Genomic DNA, 7004 nt, shown 5'->3' on the forward strand with positions numbered 1-7004 from the left:
CCCAAATAAAATGCTCTCCACTCCACTGGTCTACTCTGCACATATGTATTATTATGCAGGGTGACAAGGGGGTGTGGTCTCTGAAGACCATATTCACACGGCGGCCATTTTATTATTAAGTTAATGAAATGCCACCCCGTTTCTTCAGTGCAAAATGACAAAATGGCCGCCATGTGAATATGCTCTATTATTTCCAGTTCCATAGTGTAAAATAATACCAGTCAGAGTTCCATAGTTTTTGTGTCCACCCCCTCCCCACCCCCCCTTGTGACAAAGTATTGCCCCCCCTCCTGCAGAGGCTAAAATTGTGTGTGTGTGTGTGTGTGTGTGTGTGTGTGTGTGTGTGTGTGTGTGTGTGCTCGCGCGCGCGCGCGCACGTGCGTGTGTGGTTAAACCACAGAGGCTTCTGACTGGAAACTCGAATTTCGAAACTTGAATTTCACTTCCTGATTCACTCAGCAACCAATCAGAATTGTTCTTTTATTAAACATCACCTGTTACTATAGAGACTTCCCCTCGTGCTACTACCTTGCCGTGGTGGGGAGGCTTGCGTACCTCCGTGACTCTGAAAGCTATACCGGAGGGGGTTCATACCCTCAGTAGGTGCAACCAAGCCGGGCAGGTTTTAGAGTAGAGGTCGGACGAAAAGCAGCACCTGGTCCTCCAGGTTGGGGGTTGGGCGTGGGGCCAACAACCCCACCCTGTAAAACATTTGCAGTTACAGAAACGACGACAAGAAAACTAAAAGAGGACACGGCACTGGGAGAGAGAAGCTCTTCAGCTCGAAGACGCATGACGTTTTGTGGTGAAAGCCAGGAGCCCCTGGAAGCTGCAGGACCGACCACCCTTCTCTCAACCAGGGAAAACATAACCATTGGAACATGGAATGTAAGAACAATGTACCAAGCAGGGAAAACATTTCAAATAGCACAAGAGATGAAAAACTACAATCTTGCACTACTGGGAATCAGCGAGGCAAGATGGACGCAAGCAGGACAAAAAAGATTGGTAAGTGGAGAGCTGCTGCTGTACTCGGGCCATGAAGATGAGGGTGCCCCACACACAGAAGGGGTAGCTCTCATGCTATCAAGATCTGCACAGAGGGCATTGATAGAATGGGAGGCCCATGGACCAAGGATCATTACAGCATCATTCAGAACAACAAACAAGAAGATAAAGATGAAGGTCATCCAATGCTACACACCAACAAACAACAGCGAAGAAGAAGAAAAGGAGGAGTTCTACGACAGACTTCAGAACATCCTGGACAACCATTCAGAGAAAGATACCACCATTCTCATGGGAGACTTTAATGCAAAGGTAGGAGAAGTAAACATCGGATATGAAGAGGTGATGGGAACACATGGTCTGGGAGAAACAAGTGAAAACGGAGAGAAGTTCATGGACTTTTGTGCACTGAACAAGCTCGTTATAGGAGGCACCATCTTCCCCCATAAGAGGATCCATAAAGCAACATGGGTATCACCAGACCATACTACAGAGAACCAAATAGACCACATTTGCATAAGTAAGAAGTTCACTACAGGATGTGAGAGTTAAAAGGGGAGCAGATGTAGCATCAGACCACCACTTGCTAACTGCTAGACTGAAACTCAAACTAAAGAAGAAAAAAACGGAGAGAACAGCTAACAGACAGAAATACAACGTGAGCCTATTGAGGGAGGTAGAAAAACAAGAAGAATACAGACTCAAACTCTCAAACAAATTTGAAGTTCTCCAGGACCTACTCGAAGACGGAAGCAGCATTGACAGCCAGTGGCAACACATTAAAGACACATTCACATCCACATGCCAAGAAGTGGTAGGATACAAGAAATTTCAACAAAAGGAGTGGATATCTACAGAAACTCAACAAAAGATCCAAGCAAGAAAAGAGAAAAAGGCAGCAGTGACAAATAGCCGCACGAGAGCATCAAAAGCAAAGGCACAACAAGAATACACAGATGTCAACAGAACGGTAAAGAGGAGCATTAAGGCAGACAAGCGGAAATACATCGACAACCTAGCAGAAGAAGCAGAGGAAGCAGCAAGAAACGGGAACATGAAACAGTTATACGACACCACCAGAAAGATGTCGGGCAAATATAGTAGGCCACAAAGACCGGTCAAGGATAAAGAAGGAAACAGCATTAAAACAAAGGACGGCCAATTACAGAGATGGGCAGAACACTTTGAGGAACTGCTTAATAGACCCCCACCAGCAAACCCCCCAGATATCCACCCAGCACAGACCGACCTCCCCATCAGCTGTGACATACCCAGAAGAGAGGAGATCAGGAAAGCTGTACAACAGCTGAAAAATGGAAAAGCAGCAGGGCCAGATAACATCCCGGCAGAAGCCCTAAAGACAGATGTTGATACCACCGTGAGCCTGCTGTATCCACTTTTCAGAAGGATCTGGGAAGAAGAAACCATACCATCAGAATGGAAAGAGGGCCTTATTAACAAGCTCCCAAAGAAAGGAGACCTGGGAAACTGCAATAATTATAGAGGGATCACCCTACTCTCTGTGCCAGGAAAAGTGCTAAATAAAGTCGTTTAAGTAGAAAGTAGAAAGAATTAAAGATGCAGTTGACCAACAACTATGAGATCAGCAAGCAGGATTCAGAAAGAATAGGTCATGTGTCGACCAGATTGCCACTCTTCGAATAATCATAGAGCAGTCATTAGAGTGGAACTCCCCGCTCTATGTCAACTTTGTCGACTACGAAAAGGCATTCGACAGTGTACATAGAGAGACCACCTGGAAGCTACTGAGACACCATGGAGTTCCCACTAAGCTAGTGAACATAATTAAGAACAGTTATTCTGGAATGACCTGTAGAGTGATACACGAGGGACAGTTCACAAACCAGTTTGAGATCAAGACTGGGGTTAGACAGGGTTGCCTATTATCCCCATTCCTGTTTTTACTAGCCATTGACTGGATTATGAGAACAACAACAGCACAAAGGAAGAATGGAATCCGGTGGACATTATGGACACAGCTGGATGACTTAGATTTTGCAGACGACCTGGCACTATTGTCACATAGTCACCATCAGATGCAAGACAAGACCAAAACACTTGCAGAAACTTCCACACAAGTAGGACTCAATATTCATGAAGGAAAAACTAAAACAATGAGGATAAATACGACCAGGGCAGAACCAATCTCTCTAGGAGACACCACGATAGGAGAGGTAGAGTCCTTCACCTACTTGGGGAGTATCATCAGCAACCAGGGTGGTACGGATGCAGATGTGAAAGCTAGGATAGGCAAGGCAAGAACAGCATGTTTACTTCTCAAGAACATCTGGCGCTCTAGAGAGATACAGCAAACAACCAAAATCAGAATATTCAACTCCAATGTAAAATCTGTCCTGCTTTATGGGTCAGAGACCTGGAGAATCACAAAAATAACAATAAATAAAGTGCAAACCTTCATCAACAAATGTCTCAGAAGAATCCTGAATATACACTGGCCGGACAAGATTAGCAACAACGATCTGTGGATAAAAACCAAACAACTCCCAGCAACAGACGAAATTGGACGAAGAAGATGGAGCTGGATCGGGCACACACTGCGAAAGCCAGAGTCAAACACCACCAGACAGGCCCTGACTTGGAACCCTCAAGGGAAGAGAAACAGAGGCCGGCCAAAAAACACCTGGCGGCGGGACCTCCAGGCAGACACCAAGAGACTGGGATGCACCTGGTCGCAGATAGAAAAGAACGCCAGTGACCGCGAACTCTGGAGGTCCCTTGTCGACGGCCTATACCCCAGTAGGGGTGTAAGGCGTAAGTAAGTAAGTAAGTTACTATAGAGACATGTTGAACAACCTGAGAGACAGACAGAGTGAGTGAGTGAGTGAGTGAGTGAGTGAGTGAGTGAGTGAGTGAGTCAGTGAGTGAGTGAGTGAGTCAGTGAGTGAGTGAGTGAGTGAGTGAGTGAGTGAGCGAGCGAGCGAGCGAGCGAGCGAGTGAGTGAGTGAGTGAGTGAGTCCACATCAGTCCAGAAATCCTTTTGACATTTCTATGCATCCAGTAGAATGAATGGTTATCAAAGTGAAAGTGTCAGTTATTAAGTCAGAGATGAGACGTACGGCATGGATTTATACTCAGAGGGCATTTCACTGCATTCAAGTTCAGGAGAGTTTGGAAAGGCAATTCTTTTGAACGCTGCCTTTAGGTACCACATGGAAAGCACTAAAGCAGGCGTTTACATTTCTTTCACCATTTAGTAAATATCTGGAGAGAGAGAGCACTTTTAGCAGATGGATAAAGGGGCGCGGTCTTGAGCCCCCTTTAACCCATTTTGGGCGGGAACCCCATATTTAAAGTTTTTCAGAAAACTTAGGTCAGGATTTAGAAGGTGTTTTTAGAATCGGTCTCAGGTCTAAATGGCTTAAAGGAGTAGTTCACCCAAAAAAGTACTTATTTTCTATCAATTACACCCCAAGAAGCCTTGAATTCGTGGAGATTTATTTGTTTTTGTCTCATTCCTGAGTCAATAATTTGATTACCGGTGGTCTCTCCGGTAGGAGACACAAATTCTCCTACCGGATACATTAGCATCTTTCCACCGGTCATCATATTATTGGCTCCATGAATTCAAGGATAGGATTCTACAAGCTCACAACGTGTCGTTGTGAGCTGCAATTTTCACTACTCTTGTATGTTGAAGTAGAGCAGGGGTCTTCAACGTTTTCAGCCCAAGGACCCCCTAGTAGAGAGAGAGACGAAGCAGGGACCCCTTAGCTGAGAGAGAGACGAAGCAGGGACCCCCATACATTGCATACAATTGTGTTGCAGATTAAACTTTTCAATAGATTTCATAGATAGCTTCATTGACTATCATCAGTGTTGTGTAAATTAATATTTTTTGTTCATATCAGACATTTAACCACTTAAACCTTCAATAGTTGGTACTTGATTTTATTCTTTTTCCCTCTACGCTAAACCCCTTTGCCGAAAATAGCAGATCTACAAGCTCACAACGCCTCGTGAGCTTGTAGATCTGCTATTTTCAGCTAATGTTCATCAGAATAGGGATGCTAGGGTTCAAGTGGTTAAAATGTAAAAAAAAAAAAATCCTATCACAAAGATTTGGCGGACCCCCTGGAGTAGAATCTGAGGACCCCCTAGGGGTCCCGGACCCCCTGTTGAAGACCCCTGAAGTAGAGCATTAATTTACGAAAAAGAAAACACTTGAACATTTTAAATATGGAGATACAAGTTAATATAATAAACATGTTACAGCTTTGTAAAATAATAAGACCCACTCTTCAGTTATTATTGACACACACACACACACACACACACACACACACACACACACACACACACACACACACACACACACACACACACACACAGTGACGGCCCGAAATGGTCCGCGAGCCTCCTGTGGGAAGTGTGGAGGACGAGGAAGTCAGACCCTCGTCACTCACAGTGTTTGTACCGTATCGTTTTAGACCGTAAACAAGTGTTCGTAGCCCTCCGTGAAGTGGACGTTAATCCCACGACAGAAGGAGACACTAACCCCACAATCTGACCCTGAACAACGTGATTCCCCACATTCTGGCCGTTCCTGCTGGAACAACAAACACATGGTTTGTTGACACTGACACGCAGGGAACGTTCCAGATCACCTCCGCTGCGGCGCTGCCTGCCTTACTGGTATTTAATTTGTCCTTTGAGCTCATAGACCTACTCTTGTTTTGGGGAGAGTGAACTTTATTATGATGTGTTTGTTTATTATTTGGGGAATCTAAAAAGCTGCTGATCTACTCGGTGGAATGAACATTAAAGGGATATTTCACTTTCAAAAAAACTTTGGGTAATTTTATCGTCTACTCAGGCTTTTGTGAACACCCCAGACCGTTTTTAAGTTGCTCCATTGAATATTTAGATATATGATATTCATTTTTTCAGACACGCCCCCTTCCTATACAAACCCATTTTAACTTCAAACTCCATTTTTAACATGTTAGATTCATCAAAAACACCCGTCCTTGTTTTTGGTGACTCACCCTGCCCTCCTAATGTGTGAGGGGACCGTGTTCTTTCCATAACCTTTTTCATTTATTTTAAAATGTTTTTTTTTGGAAAATGAAAAAAATGAAATACAATAAAAAAATGTAATAAAATAAATGAAAAAAGTAATCGAAAAAACACGGCTCCTCACGTATTAGGAGGACAGGGTGAGTCACCAGAACCAAGGACGGTTGTTTTTGATGAATCTAACATTTAGTTTGAAGTTATGGGTTTGTATAGGAAGGGGGCGTGTCTGATAAAATGAATATCAAATATCTAAATAGTGAATCAAGCAGCTTAAAAACTGTCAGGAGGGCTCACAAAAGCCTGAGTAGATAATAAAATGACCCAAAGTTTTTTTGAAAGTGAAATATCCCTTTACGTTGCGTTGCGTCTTGCGTGCTGCGTACGTATTCAGGACTGGGCACGGACTATTAAAGACGCACTGAAGTGACATTTTCGGTCATTTTATTTTGAAGGTTCAGCCCGAAACGTCGGCTCAACGACTCTAAACCAATCAGAAGGTCCCATCCCTTCAGGCTATGGGACGTTGGATCTCAATCACTTCAGCCGTGCTGGCACACGGCTAGTGTTTGTTTACAAGTGAGAGAGAAGCACGTTTGCTACTACCTGGCTTATTTCTAACCTATAATGTTTTCAGATACATATTTTAGTGTGCAGATGAAGTTTAAAATGAGTAATACACTCATCTTCAATGAGATTCAAAACGGAGTATCTCTGTAATTAAAATCAGCTGTGTTTGAAGAACGTGCAGCTATGGGAATCAAACAGGTGCATGTAATCAAGATTCATTTATATTTGTGAAGGCTGTATTATGTCATCACGCAGCACGTTTTCGTTTACAGGAAGTAATTAAGATTGGCTTTTTAGGGACTTTAGATGTAAAAATACACAAAAATGTTTTTTTTTTTCATTTTTTTGGGCATCTATTGTTAGGTATGCCC

Source organism: Gymnoscopelus microlampas (genome assembly GCF_963454915.1).
Source record: "Gymnoscopelus microlampas genome assembly, chromosome: 4".
In the NCBI taxonomy this organism is placed as follows: domain Eukaryota; kingdom Metazoa; phylum Chordata; class Actinopteri; order Myctophiformes; family Myctophidae; genus Gymnoscopelus; species Gymnoscopelus microlampas.